The sequence below is a fragment of the Oryctolagus cuniculus genome, chromosome 6 (assembly GCF_964237555.1).
Source record: "Oryctolagus cuniculus chromosome 6, mOryCun1.1, whole genome shotgun sequence".
In the NCBI taxonomy this organism is placed as follows: domain Eukaryota; kingdom Metazoa; phylum Chordata; class Mammalia; order Lagomorpha; family Leporidae; genus Oryctolagus; species Oryctolagus cuniculus.
The window spans coordinates 13,735,881-13,752,605 of record NC_091437.1 but is presented as its reverse complement, the minus strand read 5'-3'; the positions used below and the strand labels follow the sequence as shown (position 1 = coordinate 13,752,605).

Sequence of the window (16,725 nt, the reverse complement as noted above, 5' to 3'; positions counted from 1 at the left end):
ATGGCATGCAAACCAAGGGCCCAGACTGATGTGGAGGCCTCACAGGCCATTCACTCCTGTTTGCATGATCTTATATCTACTCCTTGGCTTCTTCCTATGACCTTATAAAATTATGGGAACGTACGTGACATAAACATGCAGATGAAGCACTTGGTACTGTCACATGCACACAGCTGGCCATTGTCAACCCACAGGCTGGGCCTTGCACTCCCAACAATGGTGGCTCCCCATTCTGTGTAGACGTGACTCAGTAAGGCAGGAGCAGTGGAAGTTTCCAAATGAGGATCTGAAGCTCGAGCCCCTCCCACCTTGGGACTTGAAGTGGACAGAGTCCAAGTTCCCAAGTCCATGGGTAAGCCCTTCAAACTCACCAGTACTCCTCCCCATGCTGGCTGTAGAGTAGTGAGTCAGTGGATGGAGAGTGCTGGGTGGAAATCACTGAAACCTGTCTGCTACCCCTGGATGCTGAGATGTGCTCCCTTTATAATTGTGTGTGTCTAGGCGTGCATATGTTTTTGTTGAGGTATTTCAGAAGTGGGTGGGCAGAGAGAGAAACAGCTCCCACCAACTGGTTCACTCCCAAATGCCTACAATAGCTGCATAGCCAAGGCTGGGAGTCGTGCACTCCACTTGGGTCTCCCACATAGGCAGCAGGGGTCCAACTGCCTCAGCCATCTCCTGATGCCTCCCAGCATCCACATTGGCTAGAAACTAGAATCAGGATCTGGAACCAGGGATCAAACCCAGGCATTCCAACATGGGACAAGATCCTAACCAACATCTTCACCGCTAGACCAAATGCCCACCACAAAGCATTATATTTTAACTGAGTTGTCTTAGACATTGCTTTGTCTGGTTGTAGAATCTTTATCGCCTCTTGTTCAGCCCAAGGTGCCTAAAGTTTGTGTCTAACTATAGCTATTAACCTAAAGCTAACTAAGTAGGTGTTGTTATGTTACCACAGTGATAGTTTTATTGTTGGCAAAAAGACATCGTAGGTATAAAAACGTAAATAACTTCTAGAGTGTTGGCCAATGTAGCCAGGCTCTTTGATCTTGGTCCCTGTCTTCGTGTCACCTCTCTACCTCTTTAATGCTCACAATGTTTGGTCCATAAAGGCTCAATAATCTTCAGGAACTTTTCTGAATATTCTGGTACAACTCTGTTCTTGGATTTTTCACATCCACAAAAACTACGTTCTAAAACCAGTTGTGTCAATGGGGGCTCTAGGTGTGTAAGAATTACATTTATCCATTATAAGGCCTTCAGGGGTAAATACTTTTAGCCACTAGAAATGAATTTTTTACTGCCATCTACAAACAATACCTTTGTTCTTCAAAACTGGTAGAACGCTCACCTGAACGCTTCCTTGTTTACTCTTTGAATCCGTTCCCGGAAGTATTTTGGTTCTTGGTCATCTTTGAATGTGTCCTGACATTTCTGCTTGTAGCTCAGGTGACCACAGCTACAGATGAACACATGCATCCACAGGCAAACAACACAGTAGTAAGCGTTCATTTTCATGAAACATTTCCACTATTCAGGTAAGGCTGGACGCACAAGGGACAAGTTGTAGCATTCAGATCTCAGTATACATGATAAACACCACTGGATTAGTTAAAATGTGGGTTCCTGGCCTCATCCTTAGAGAATCTAATGCTGTAATTTTGGGGTTGGGAGAAGAAATCTGTATTTGAAGTTTTTAATAACTTCCCTGGGTACTTGTGGAGCAACTGCTTTGCAGGATATACTGAGGAAAAAGTGCAGAAGTGACTACTCCAGTTCACCAGGGTCTTTTATATCCAGTTTGGGTTTTGAATTACATTAACCCTACAGGAGAAAAGCAATGATAATTTTCTTGACTTTGAAAGTAGATCTCAGTCTGACGTTGAGAGAAACACTTGTGTGCCTACCGTTTGCTCTGATTTGTCCTTTCAGTGACTTTATGAGCCATCCAGAAGACCTTGAAAGATTTCTAGGAGGCTGTGGACCACACTTTAAGAAATCTTTTCTCAGCTGTCTTAAAATTATGGCAGCATGCCCAGGAGCTAATATTTAACAAGCATGGAAATATATCTGCTTTGCCGTCTTATGAGTGAAAACACCTTTGGGAGCCATTTCCCACTTCAGTGTTTGGCCTGGATGAAGGTTCCTCATGCACAACAGAGAGGCACACTTGGAGCTGGAGACACTGCCACGCTCACATTGCTTTCATTTACCTAAAATAACAGCGAAAGAATGCGCAGCTGACACGGATCCCTGGTGGCACTTGATGTGTTTAGCCTCAGTCTTGGCTGTGCCCATCATCAAGTCTACAGCCTTTGGACGTATTTAGAAGAGCCACATGAGATAAGAGTCTAATTACAGAGAAGGGTAAAACCATAAATCTCTGCAAGCAAACACTGGACTATTTGAACGTGAGCAAAAGCTGGAGTGGCTCACATTGAAAAACAGCATAGGAAATTACAAAATTATCTGACCTTGGCTGAGTTCACTTTGTTATGTGTCTATATTTAGCACATTGTTATTGTGGTATATTTGACACACGGTGAGTTACACACATGAAAGTGTACACTTAGGAGTTACAACACTCGTGGACACATGCAACACTACCACACAACAGTGAACATGCCCGTCACCTCCAGGTGTTGTTTCCTTGGGCCCTTTGTAACTCCTCCTTGAACTCTACTCTGTTCCGCCTCATGCAACTGTGAATCTGCTTTATGTCCTCCTGTCTGCACACTAGCTAGTGGAATGTAAACAGAGCCATACAGTATGTATCCTTTTTTGTGTTGCTTCTTTCACTCAACCAATTATCTTGAGATTCATTCACATTGTGGTTAAAACTTGCATGCAACAGCAGACTACGATTTCTCTTATCCCAGCTCTTGTGCTATTCTTATCGTATGTTTTATTTTTATGGATGTTAAAACCACACAGTACATTATTTTAACTTTGGTTAAAACAAATACCAGCTACATAAATGGAAAAGATAAGGAAAAAAATATGTCGTTATCCATTTCCAGGGCTCTTCATTTGTGTAGAGCTACAATTCCATCTGGCATTATTTTTCTTCTGATTAAAAGGATTCTTTTACTATTTCTTGGAATACAGGTTTATTGGTGATGAAGACTTTCAAATAAATTTAATCTGAAAAAGTCTGTACTTGACCTCTATTTCAACCTCATGAAATTTATTCTGGCTGCGTGGGGAATTCTAGTTTGACAATGTGCTGTCCCTGCCCTTTCTCCTGCCAAGTACTTTAGAGATGTTGCTCTGCCATTTTCTCACTTGGATTTCATCTGCTGAGAACTCTGCTGTCACCCTTATCTGTCCTTTCTCTAACATGCCTTTTCTTTCTTGCTGTCCTTGAAGATACTTTCTTACGCTTTTGATTTGCTTTGGTATTTTTTTTTTTTTTGACAGGCAGAGTTAGACAGTGAGAGAGAGAGACAGAGAGAAAGGTCTTTCTTCTGTTGGTTCACCCCCCAAATGGCTGCTGCTATGGCCAGCGCGCTGCGCTGATCCGAAGCCAGGAGCCAGGTGCTTCCTCCTGGTCTCCCATGCGGGTGCAGGGCCCAAGCACTTGGGCCATCCTCCACTGCACTCCCTGGCCACAGCAGAGAGCTGGCCTGGAAGAGGAGCAACTGGGACAAAATCCGGCACCCCGACCGGGACTAGAACCTGGGGTGCCGGCCCCGCAGGCAGAGGATTAGCCTAGTGAGCCGCGGCGCCGGCCTGCTTTGATATTGTTTGATTCATGTTGATGGTGATAGTGGGTTGTTGAGTTTCTCAGGTCAATGGGTTTAAGGTTTTCCTTGAATTTGTAAAATGTTCAGCTATTATGTGTTCAACCTTTTTTTTTTTTTAATCTCACCCTTCCCATTCCTTCCTTTGAGACTCCATTTACATGCAATTAGGTCTCTTGAAGTTGTCCCACAGCTTTCTGATACTCAGTTTATTTATTTTTAAAATACCCTATCATCTCTCTGCCTTGGATAGTTTCTGTTGCTGGTTTTTCGGGTTCACTAATCTTTTCTTATTCAGTGTTTAATCTGAAATTAATTCCATTCAGTGTATTTTCATCTCATACATTGTAGTCTTTATCTCTAGGAGTCAGTAATGGGTCTGTTATTAAAATATTAAATGTGGGTCTTCTGTGTGAGCCAACACCTGCTATGTCCCAGGATGCATGTTAGCAGAAGCTAGATTGAAAGTGGAGCTGGGACTTGAACCCAGGCACTCTGACATGGGACACTGGTGTCCCAAACCGTATATTCACTGCTGTACTCAACACTCACCCCTGAAAATGCTGACAGAGCATGTGTTCCCGGCTCTTGTATGCCTGATAATTTTCGGTTGGATGCCAGACTTTGTGATTGTCACCTTGTTGGCTACTGGCTGTTTGATATTGCCATACACAGTCTGGAAGCTTTGTTCTAGGATTCACGTAAGTTACTTGGAAATCCTTGGGGCTTCTTTTTTTTTTTAACGTTTAAACTATTTTGGACAGGAGCAGAGCGTTGTTTAACTGTGGGTTTATAATTCTTCACTGCTCACTGCTGAAGAGAGATCCTTTTCTATGCTCTGTGTGGTGGACCATACACCTCCCCTGACCCCTTACGGCTCGTGGGTCAGACACCATCACTGAATGAGCTCTGGGGAGTGCCTGGGCGCAGGAAACCAGCTCTCTGCAGTCGTCTCCCCCACCTGGAGCTGCTTCATCTGCATGAGCAGACCGTGCTCTGCTGCACACTCCAGGCTGCTCTGCTAAGGTGTGAAGATGTACCTGTGTGCGTCTCAAGTCGTCGTCACGTCGTCTTGAACGCTCTGACCATGCGTGCATCTGGCCTCTCAAGTCTGCACCCAGAACTGAAGGATTCTGCAGTGCTCTGTGTCTCCCTTCCCTCCTTGGAAACTCTCAGAAGGATGTGGCAATCCCAGGCCTCAGCGTGCTTGTTTCTCGTGTCCTGGGGTCAGTGCCTCTCCAGTAGAAACCATTGTTTTATCCACATTTTGATTACTTAAGGTGCAAAGATCAATTTAGAAGTGACTATACTTAAACCATCTCTCATTCTCATCGGCCTCATTCTCTCTCTGTATCTCATGATTTTGTAGTTTAACTTCAAGTCTGTGGAGCAAATGGGGTCACCGCTCTTGCTGTGTGCATGTGGAACACTTAGTCACAGGGCAGTCTTTCAAACGCTAACACTTAAATAGACTTGCTAAGTGCTAGTTGCTGTTCTAAATCCATAATCTCTTATCTTCAACCCTTGGAGCCATTTTGCACTTGGCTATTTAAGAAAGGTTTATATACACGAATAGAAACTTACACCCCAAGCTGAGTCTGAGGCAGCACTCTATAATCAAATACATTTTCATGTTTCTGTAGCAAAAATATGAGTATGAAAACTCAGTAGGATAAATAAGGATTATACACAGCCTAATTTCGGTTCAAGTTAGGCTTTGCTGCCAGATAAGTTTGTCAGTTGTCTCTAAAAGAGCAAAAAAATCATTTATGTTTTCAGCTATTTTGGTTGGCGAATTTTGCAAAGGGGATTATGTGTATAGTCTGGTTCATTTAATCCTCACAATCAATTTGATTAGCTAGTGTGATTATGGCTATTTTACAAATGAGGAAAATAAAGCATAGACGGTTAGGAAACTTGCCTGTGCTTCTACAGCCAGCAAGGGAGTAGACCCTGGATTCAAATTCAGACGACTTGGCCTCAGAACTGGGGGTCGGATCAATGTGTAGCATGGCCCCTCCTGGGGAGCCTCCGTGCAGGGCAGTCCAGGAAGTCTAGCCTGACCCCCAATACTTTCCATGGCAAAGGCCTCTTGGAGACCGAGTCGGTCTTCATTAGATGTCCTCTGTGAGCCCTGACTGGAGTGTATATCCTGTGTGTACTAGGCAGGTGGATTCCTGCCGATGTTATGGGAACGCCTCCCACACTTGCTTCATGTGCACAGAAAGGCTTCAGAAATTTGTGGAAAAGTAATAGGCAAGGAAAATTAGCATCTTGCGTGAACTTCCTGATATCCTCTTGTATGTTAGGGTGCTCGAGGGCACGTTTTCACGAGAGCCTGAGTCTGATGGGATCTCCAGCCACCTTGCCCCTCCGCCGTCTAACACAGAAGTTGGATGCTTGGGAGAGGGTTTTCATCGTATCCACACTTTGCAGTTGGCTCTGGTCTTGGCTGAAGGCTGTGTGTGTCATTACCGGTGTCCTCAGGAACACCAGACACCTCTTGGGATTTTTCAAGTCCACGTGAGGTTGTAGGCATGGTGCTGCTGAGAACGGGTGAGTGATAGGTAACAGGGCCAGAAGTGAGTCTGTGTGCCAGTCCACGAATTCTGTATCTGCCCGCTCTGTGGCTGTGGCCCCCATCCACTGAGAGAAACAAGTGCCTGGTTCTGGAACCTCCTGCCTGGGTGGCCTGTGGGCTGTGTGGCTCTGTCCTATGTTCTCTCCAGATTGCATGTTTCAGTTGTGACTCTCACTGTGACTACATTTGGAGGTGATTCAGGTTAAATGAGATCGTAAGGCTGGGTCCCTGGTCTGTAGGACGGGTGTTGTTATCTGGGGAGGTAGAGACGTCGCAGCTTGCTCGTTCTCTCTGCGCTAACACAAAGGAAGGGCCAGGTGAGGACGTAGTGAGGAGGCCGCTATTGACAGGCCAGGAAGAGTGCCCTCACCAGAACCCAATGTGTCTGTGCCTTGACCTTGGACTTGGAGGATTCAGAACTCTTGGAAACCGATGTGTGCTGTAGGAGTCACCCAGCCTGTGGCAGTGAGTGGCAGCGGCCTGCACCAGGGACGCCCACTAGGATGGAGGCAAGGTGATAGGATTCCCGCAGGGATTCCCCAGAATACCTGTAGTCTCGCACCCCACGCCTTTAAAGGTGGCTACCGCAACAGCCCTTAAAATCTCGCAAGCTTTTCCTGATTAATACTCTGCGGTCATGACGTGAGCTCCATGTGGGCCTCTTCATTCACCCTACTTTTCACAAAGACTGGATAATCCTAGGGGCTTTCCCTTGTCATATTCTGGAGGTCTGTCTGCACAGAGCTCCAGCGCTATGCCGAATGCTCATGAAATACAGCGCATTATTAGTTACTAAGGAGCAGAGTAGAGAGCATGTGGATCTAGTTAAAAACAGTTTACCTTTGGCGGACTATTTGGATTTGCATTTAATACTTAGGGGGAAACGGGATCCACATCCATGGTTCGGTGTTTTCAATCAGGTAACCGAGCTCGGTTTCCCACTGGGTTCATCACCGCTATCGAAACGTGAGTTCGGACGCTGGTTTTCTGTCCACTGTTTTTCCACAATCTGATCCTTACAGCTCACATTCTTTCATTTAATTCTATTCTTTTTAAGTTTACTCAACAAATATTTATTTCCTTTTTGGTTCCTTCCCTCTGTTCTCCTTAGAGGAGGGGAATGCCATTTTAATTCTCTTCTGTTGGGGGAATATTCACAACCCGATACCAGAGTCTAGCCCCAAAGTGCACACAGCCTTCCAAGGCCAGGGCTGGGGTTTGCCTCTACCATTAGATTGGCATCTAAGGTTGGACTTAGCAGAAGAGTCAGACGATGAGGCATATGGCTTGTGTTATTTTAGCTTTTCCCATCTTCTTCAGACACAGCCATCATTCTGTACTAACTGTATAGTTTAGAATCACTTGAAGCAGTGGGAGTGGTGGTTCTTGGTAAAAGTATAGATCTGAGGGTCTGTTGCAGGCTCAGGGGATCAGTTAAGAGTCCAAGAATCACTGAGTTAAAGACCTGATGCTGGGGACACAGGTATCCTTTCTTCCCTATCCTCATAGCTCCTTGATACTGCACACAAGGCTATGCCCATGGTAGTTTCTGAACAAATGTTTTGTTTGCATTTCCTTGGATTACATTAATGCTAGATAAGGGGAGCTATTTTTGTTTTATGAATAAATAAAATGTGTTCTTTGTTTTCAGACTGAGCTGTAGGGATCTGTTGACTTCCTCCTGCAGAATTTTGTGCTAATTCACCACGAGTGACAGTGACAAAGAAATTTGCTTTTCAATAATGTATTCTCGTGGTCTGTGCGAGGCATTGGAGGGTGGGAAATAGTTTTCTCTTCTAGACAATGATGCCTTGCCATAACCTTGACACCATGTATGTTAATTTTACAGTATGCCCCATCAGAGAGAAAAGGAAAGCTTTTGTTACTCTCTTCCCCAAAAGGGCTGGATAACCTTTTGGCATGAGGCTCAGGCATGCCAAGACCGTGCGTCTATCACCTCTTACTGATCAGTGAAGCAGAGGGCCAGCACTTGGACTGAGAGTTCTTGACACCTGCACATCTCGCTGACTTTCGTTACAATGAACATGTATTTAACCTTTGCTGAGTCAGCATTTCAGTAAGACCAGCGCTACAAAACCTAATTCTACCCTAAATCTACAACACATTTTTACATATTTAGATTTTATTGTAACCTAGGAGGCATACAGTGTTGGAGTTTGAGAAATCACAGTGATTGGATTTTTAATACTGAGATTGCATAAATAAGCTTTATGGCAAAGCAAAATTAAGTAACCCTTGATTACCTAAGCCAAAATGTCTATCGTGAAAGGTGAAGCAACAGGGTCTAAGGAGTCATTAAAACCTCAGCCCAGATATTTGGAGGCAAATAGTGACGGAGACATGGTAAAGGGAAAATGGTTCCTATTTTATAAAAACTGGCCCCAGATACTTAGCAGTTAAGATGATAGCACTGTAGAGTTCTACGTGAGTTCATCAGACATCAGAGCTTTATTTGAACATCTACTAGTCGAAGCCCCAAGCAGAGATCAGGGATTTCTGTGCGGAACATGATCCTTACAGAGGTGGTGAACGTTCAGCCCGTGTCCCACATTTGGCCCAGGAAATCATTCGGTGTGGCCTTGCCAAGGCAACCGGAGGCAGAACTCGAAACTCCATAAATGCGTAGCAGAGTAATCTTGAAGCTGACAATTTTGTGTGGCCTGCGAGGGATGTTAGAAATATCCAAATGGCCCTTGGCAGAAAAAAAGGCTCCCCAACCCCCAAGGACCTAATAATGATTCTTCAGAATAAAAGTGAAGCAAATGCACACAGACACACAATGTTAGGAAAAGCAATCTGTCTACTCACTTCACATTCAAGCTAACATGCTAAAACAGCACTCCTTCTAGTTTGTGTGTGTCTTGTTCAGTGTTCCTGTTAGAAACATAGACTGAATTCTTCTGCAGTCCATCCAGAGGCAACACATCACCACAATGGCAAAAAAAAAAAAAAAAAAAAAAAAAAAAAACACCACAATTGGGCCAAAATTGTGTGCCTTGGGCTTGGGCCCAGACAGAATGACCCCACCCAGAGAAACAGGATTGCTCAGCCCCTGAAAATACGCCTCAGCCCGTGTGTAGCTCGGACACGCTTGTGCAAACAATCCTTTCTTCTTTAGCCATGAACTGAAGTTCTTCTCCTTGACTTTTTTTTTTGAACTGATGAGGTTGTTTGTGTCTATATTGGATGTGCCAGATGGGAAGGTTTACTCATTAGAGGCAGCTGTTTTAGCAAATTACCTCACTGCAGCGTAATGACAGAGTTCCAACAGACTATTGAAGAAAATCCTTTCTCTTCCCTGTGAGATCATGAAAACTAGCAACAATTTCAGTGAGATTTTTTATTTACTTTGGAAATGATTCAGTTGGACACATGGGTGATAAGAAGAGGTATTTTTCATTCATATTTCATTCAATATTTATACTTAACAGCACAAATATAGGATATAGATTTGCAATTTGATTCCTCTTCCAACTAATGGATTCATTATCTTTGGCGGATGATCTCATTAGTTCGTTAAGTATGAATGATTCTTCTGGGGAAGATTCCTCCCCTTAGCATATCCCATTTCAGACGTCTCTGTGTGTGCTCTGCACACAACTGTAGACGTCTCTTTTACATTGGAGTCGCACCATGAACATGTTACTGTTGGGATTCTTACCAGGGGAGCCCCACTTCCTACTTAGGGTTCCTTGCCTGGCAAAAGTTCCTTTAGTTGTTCGGATAAAATTTTCTCAAAGCAGTGCAGTAAAGTCATGTTTTCTAAGGAATTTCCACTGTCACATGTAGTACTTTAACAAAGCTATATATAAACAAATGTAATTATATGAATATAGATGATATTGTCATTTACATAGTGTTTGCATATACACATGTATACTCATTTTATCCTCATAACGGCTTTTGAAATAAGTATTCCCACTTGACAGGTGGAAATTTCAAGGTCAGTAATACTTGCTGGCTGATTAGGTTAAACAGGCGCTTAGGTGGTGACCTTGACCTAGGTAGTGTTCTCCAGTGGTCAGTATCTGGCTTTCTGTGGAGGCATCTAGGTTGAACTACGATGTCTGGAGGGCTACACTGACAAGCGTGAAGGACTTGAGAAAGCAGATAGGCCTGCTGCTGCTGCGGGAACCATGGCAGCTGGGCGTGTAAATCGTGTGTGTGTAAACCGTGGCATGTTCTGTTCCGTAACAACTTTCCGGAGTGTGATGCGTGAGTTCACACCTGGGGACCGTAACGGAATGGTTGTCAGGCCTCCGTCATTCACAGCAGGGCTGCCCATAGGACTTTTAAGGTCTGGAACTTGGATATGAGGACTGAACTGCCATTTGGGGTTCACTAGTATTCTGATAAGTTCACTTACTGTAATGATTGAGACTGTAATGCTAGTCCCCAGTTACGTTTTCTGAGGGAACAAGCTGTGTGTGACCTCTCTCTGTGTATATGAAAGCTTGCTGCTAACCTCGCTGTAATCAAGGGAGCTCACCTGCTGTATAATACTTACACCAAGGCAGCCCTCCACAGATTCAATCAACCATGGATCAAAGATACCCTATGTAAAGATTGATTTATTTTATTTAAAAGGCACAGTTACAGAGAGAGGAGGAGGGACATAGATCTTCCATCTTCTGGTTTATTCCCCCAAAGAACTGCAAAGACCAGGGCTGGGCCAGGCAGAAGCCAGGAGCTTCATCCTGGTCTTCAACGTGGGTGCAGGGACCCACTCACTTGGGACATCTTCTGCTGCTTTTCCCAAGCCATTAGCAGGGAACTGGCTCAGAAGTAGAGCAGCTGGGACTCAAACTGATGCCCTTACAGGATGCTGGCGTCGAAGGTGGTGGCCCAACCCACTACACCACAATGCTAGCCCCTAAGCATATTTTTAAAAATTACATCTGTGTTGCACACCTATGGAATTTTTCCTTTGTCATTATTCCCTGAGCAATATTTCATCACACCTATTTGTATAGCACATTTTTAGATATTATGATTAAAATAGACATTATTTAAAGTATACAGGAAGATGTGTGTGTTGTACATGCAAACATGATGCTATTTTGTGTAAGCATCCACAGGTTCTGTTATCTGTGCAGGGAGCCCTAGAAGGAGTTCTGTGGCTACTGAGAGATGACTGTGCATATACATCTATGTACATAATATATACATACATTGATAATGTTTGCATCCTGCCGGGAGTCACATGTTGAAACCTTAGCCATGTCAGTTGTGTGGGGGTCAAGGAAGAGTCCTCAAAGACTGGAGGTGACCGGGCACTAGGACCCAGATGTCCTGGTGGTGACTGACTGATGGGTCATTTCCTCTAGTGTCACTTGAGTGCTTGTGCAGGTTGTGTTTATTTATTAACAGGTCATCCTCATTGCAATTCTCTGAGTCCATATTCAAATTTAGGCTGCTCTTGAATATTCAGAAAAGATTCTTTGAAAAATGCCACAGAGCAGCTGTTTTTCCTTTTTCCCCAGAGACTCCAAAGTCTCCAAGTTTCAGCTTTGGCTTGTGTACCTTAGATTACTACATGGCTTTCTCAGATTTTATTCTACACTAGTTCATTATCTTCCTTAATCTTTCAATTTTGTCATCGACAAATTCAACTACTCCTCACCTCATCCATCTTCCAGGTTGTTAATAAATATAGTGGAGAATGGTGGACCTGGTATTGATTGATCTCAAGGGAGCTTTCCTATTAATCACTTCAATCTCGACCTTAGTCATTTATCCTTGCTGTTGCGTTCTCCCATTAACTACTCTTCGTTCTGCGTGCAGATCAGAAATATTCACACCATAATATCTTCTTTTCATTGTACTCTAAGCATTCCACAGGCTTCCCAGGGCTACCGTAATTGCTCTGCACCTTGGGGTCTGAAACCACGCTTGTGTGCATGAGGTGTCGGCGTGGGTGACCTCCCTGCTCTGGTGCTCTGGGACCTCTCTTTGTCCCAACTAGAAACCCAGATACTGTCACACAGAGACTTGCACACCCACTAACTGGGGTCCTATTCAAACATCTCCTGTTGACTGTGAGTCCTGCTAGATTTTAGCTGAGCCCCGCTGTCTAGAATGACTGTTGGTGAGTGAGAGTGTATTTAGTTGACATAAATCATGTATACTGAGGACGGAGCCTCAGTCAACTTTCACACAACTACTTAAAGGAAACTGAAGGTTCTGGGCTAACAGATGAAAACTTCCTAGGAGTGATAGGTATAAGAGAACAAATTAAAGCAAGTATTGTTGCTATGTCTTGGATATTTACATTTTTATTCTGATACATAACAGGTGGATACGTTTGTCAGCTACCATGGGAAATTGCAGTATTTGTATAAATTGTACAATGTGCAAATCAGGGGAAACATCTCTGTCCTGAAACACTTATCACTGCTTTATGTAAAGGCATTCACATTGAAAGCGTTCAAAATCATGGCTATTTTTGTCTAAAGTATTTCGTCTTCTCAGTGTACGTATTGGTTCAATTTGTCCTCATTTAAGAGGCCATACACTCTGGTATTAATAAGACAGATGTATCGACGGGCAGTACACAAGCTACTAAAGAGTTTCAGACTGCTTTTACCACATCAAGTCCAGGGATTCTATATATGTTTCTGCCACCGCTCGAAATCACGTATCCTAACCAGGAAGCAAGGGGTCTCCCGGCACCACCCCCATGCACAGATGCCACGGCAACTGCCATTAAAAGGTAGGCTTGCCCCTCCCTCGCAAACTCGGCCTCCCTTGGTTCCCTTGCCCCAAGTGTGTCGATGGCTCTTCTTCATGCACCCTCACCACCCTGATCTCGATTTATGAAGCCACTGGCTAGTGCTTTCCGGGTTAGACCTGCTAGAAAATCCGTGGCATTGGTTATGTTAACAGGGATAATGACCATCCAGAAATGAGGCCTGTGGGTTCATCCACTGTGCACTGTTTCAATGATCTGAGTACTGATATCCCCATTACTTATTCTTGACTACCAGGAGGCACTGGAAGCTGCACTAACTCAGGTGACGACTCCTACAAGATAGATGAGTTACAAGTCCTGGCACTTAATTTCTTTCTGCTTTCCTCCTTGCCAGAAGTATCAGGGAAAAATGGATCATTGTTCATGAAATTTCTAAAAAATGCATGACCCACCCTCATGCATCGTTAGCAGAGACTTCTGGGGCCAGCCCCAGGGACGGCAGCATCTGGTGGGCAAACCCAGGCTTTGAAGCTGAGCATGCTGACTTAGCAGATGTGTGGCCTGGGCAAGGATTTAACCTCCAGGAACCTCAGATCCTTCTCTGCCCAAACTGGGAACCGTACCAGCAGCTCAGTGCCTCGTGCTTCGTACAAACAAGGGAGACAGTGTGGGCCGGGTACCCAGGTGACAACAACCATTACCATCAGTGATTATTTGCATTTGCTGTATGGATCCTGTTGTTCTGAGACAACAACACAAGGAGTGTGTAGTGTAAGGATCACTCAGACTGGAATAGATGGTTGCTGCATGTCTTGTACAGCCACAGAGGGGAGTGCACCCAGCGGGAAGGGGACAGGCCCCCTCCCACCCTCACCTCTACATCCACCGGCTCCTGTGCAGCCCACTCTGCTAAAGCCAGCTGAGGGATTCCATGCCATGCCCTGGGGCCTCGAGTTACCCCAGCTCATCTATCCCGGGACCCCATCACAGGTGCGAGTCCGAGCTGAGAGGGAGGGCGGGGCATTGGAGAGCTGCTCCTGGTCCCTGTGACCAGTCGGGGTCAGGTGATGGATACACTTCTGCTGGCACTGGTTGACAGCTTCCTCCGGCGGCCCAGAGACAGGATCCCCTGCCGCTTCCACAGCCCAGGGATGTCCCCATCGGGGGAGCTCAGAGTCCCGCCTCTCAGTGTGGCCTTGATCTGCCTCCCTTTTCTTTTTCTATGAAATGGGCACAGCGAGACCCCTGACACTGCACTGTGAAGAGAGAATCCGTGAGAGTGCCCTACAAAGCATAAAGACGCAACAGTGCCCCCCTTTTCACTACTCAGACGCCCCCAGATGTGCTTTTCTGGTGATATCATGCACCGTTTGACAGGCTAGGGAGGAGGGGCAAAAGAGAATCGGGGACAGGCTCAGGCTTGTGTCATCTGTAGCTGTCTCTGACCGCAGGGGTCATGTGTGCTCTGGCCAGGGCGGGGAGACGCCCCTGAAAGGGGACCTGGCCCATCAGTGTCTGGCTCGCCCCATGGGCATGTTCCCGGAGCACGTGGTCTCTGTGCTGCTAATGGAAACACCTGCCTGGTACAGACGCCTGCGACTTCTCACCGCACATCTCTCGCTTGGACCCTGATCTCTACCCTAAGCCGTGGTGAGCCCAGGAATCATGCTGGCCCTGACCTTGCAGTTGGCTGCTGCATCGCCCAGGTCACCTCACGTGCTGCAGGTTCGCTGTTGAGCCCTGGGCAGCTCGGGCTCCGGTCTTCAGCACTCGGCTCTGCTCTGTTCACCCGCCACACCCCAATCCACTTGCTCCTGCTTGGTGTGTTTTTTACTTAATGAATCCACTTTATTTTTCAGAGCAGATTTATGCTCACAGCAAAACAGAGCCAGAAAGCACAGCGTTGCCACACTGCCTGCCCTCGCCACCTTCGTTTTATGTAGCTGAGGTAACAGTGCAACTGTTCCAGCAGGCTCAGTGTACATGAAACACCACTTCTCCATGGAGCTGCTGCTGCACCATGCAATAAAGAATGCGTAACTGCAGCTCTACATGACTGTTCTAATCCTATATTTTACTGGGAGCCGTGTGCATCCCAAAGCCAGCATTTCCTTGGCCTCCTTTGCTATAAAGAAACCGTGGCGCTGGGACAACGGGCAGCAGTAAAACTAATGGTCTTTTCCCAAATTCCTTCTTAGATCCAAAGGAAGGAAGAAAGTGTGAAAGAGAGAGAGAAACCACACAGTCACTCCCAGCCATTTGTGTTAAAATACAAAGAAAACAAGGCACGTTCGGAATGGTGCACGGGGCAGCCTCCATTAATATTTATTTTGGCATTAATATTGATAAGAAAGTCCCCTGGAGCTGGGGGCGTCGCCTCCACCAGTGTCCTCCAACTCCCCAGGTAGTCAAGCTGGTGGCCGTGAGCTCGCCGCTTCTCTGGACCCCGAGCCGCCAAGAGCCTTGGCTGGCCTCCAGCTCACTTATGCTTAAATGGACACTCAAGCTCCGACAGACACACAGCTAAATAGGGGCCAATAATTCAATACAGTACGGCTGTACCGGGGCTGCTAGTGAATCCATCAAGCAGTAAATATCATCTGAAGCCAATGCAAGCTTTTATCTTTCCAATTTTTTGTACGTCTGAGCGAAGCCCAGGCATTCAGCGAATCATGTAATTTATTCTGCAGTGCTGAGCCTGGCCTGTTTCAGACATCATATTGACTTTTTTTTTTTTTTTTCCATCTGTCAGGGGCAGTCAGCAGCTCTGCTATTGTGAGAGCGCATCACATTACATGTATTTATTTATTTATTTCCGCCGCGGCTTTGTAGCGTGATTGGGCGGGGACGCATTATCTCAGATCAAGGAATACTGAGAAAAGCATTTGAACATCATTACGACAGCATGTTAAACATTTGTCCCAGCCAGTTTGTTAAATCAGCCAATGTATTTCCAGCAAACGCTTGTAATTGGTCAGAAAGGGCTCCCTCTTGCAGGGTTTGACTAAGCTGAAAATATGGCTTGTTATTTTCTTCCGCGCTTTAGGTCAGCAGTGATGCCAGTGCATTGTAAATAACACGGAACAGCTGGCGTATTGACTCGGGGGCTGGGGGCTGTGCACAGCCACCCAGCTCGCTGTATCTCTGAGCACCGCATGTGTATTTGTGCACATGCTGAGATGCTGTAGGTCTCGATGACAGAAAGTACTGGATGGTGCCGTCTCGACCTTAATGATCACATTATGGTTTGCAGTCTTTGGAATTCTGCTGTGTCCTAAGCAGTCAAAATGTAGACCAGGAACAAAGCCTTTTGGTTCCTGCTGCTGTCTTCTGGAAATGTAAAAAAGTGTAAGTCTTGAATTTAATTTTTATTTGTGACTCTGTAGTTTGCATTCACACAGGAGGAGGACTGTGTCTGTCCCTATCCCGTCACAGTGGCGCTGAGGCTCCTGAGGCCTGACACAGCCGTCATCCATAGAATGACTGGATGCCAGCCAGCGCCACGGCTCACTAGGCTAATCCTCTGCCTTGCAGAGCCGGCACACCGGGTTCTAGTCCCGGTAGGGGCACTGGATTCTGTCCCGGTTGCCCCTCTTCCAGGCCAGCTCTCTGCTGTGGCCAGGGAGTGCAGTGGAGGATGGCCCAGGTGTTTGGGCCCTGCACCCCATGGGAGACCAGGAGAA

The 16,725-nt window shown here is 45.7% G+C and overlaps 1 long non-coding RNA gene across 13 annotated transcripts in view; it reads left to right on the top strand.

Annotated features, from left to right (window-relative positions):
• Positions 1-16,725, top strand: part of LOC103347857 (uncharacterized) — a 371,873-nt gene that overhangs the window by 330,257 nt on the left and 24,891 nt on the right. For 3 of the 13 annotated variants that reach the window (XR_011389665.1, XR_011389666.1, XR_011389662.1), the window contains one exon: positions 1,939-15,897. The exons of the other annotated variants lie outside the window; for them this stretch is intronic. This is a non-coding gene — a long non-coding RNA (uncharacterized lncRNA). Of the gene's footprint in view, positions 1-1,938; positions 15,898-16,725 lie in introns of those variants that run through there. 13 annotated transcript variants of the gene reach the window in all.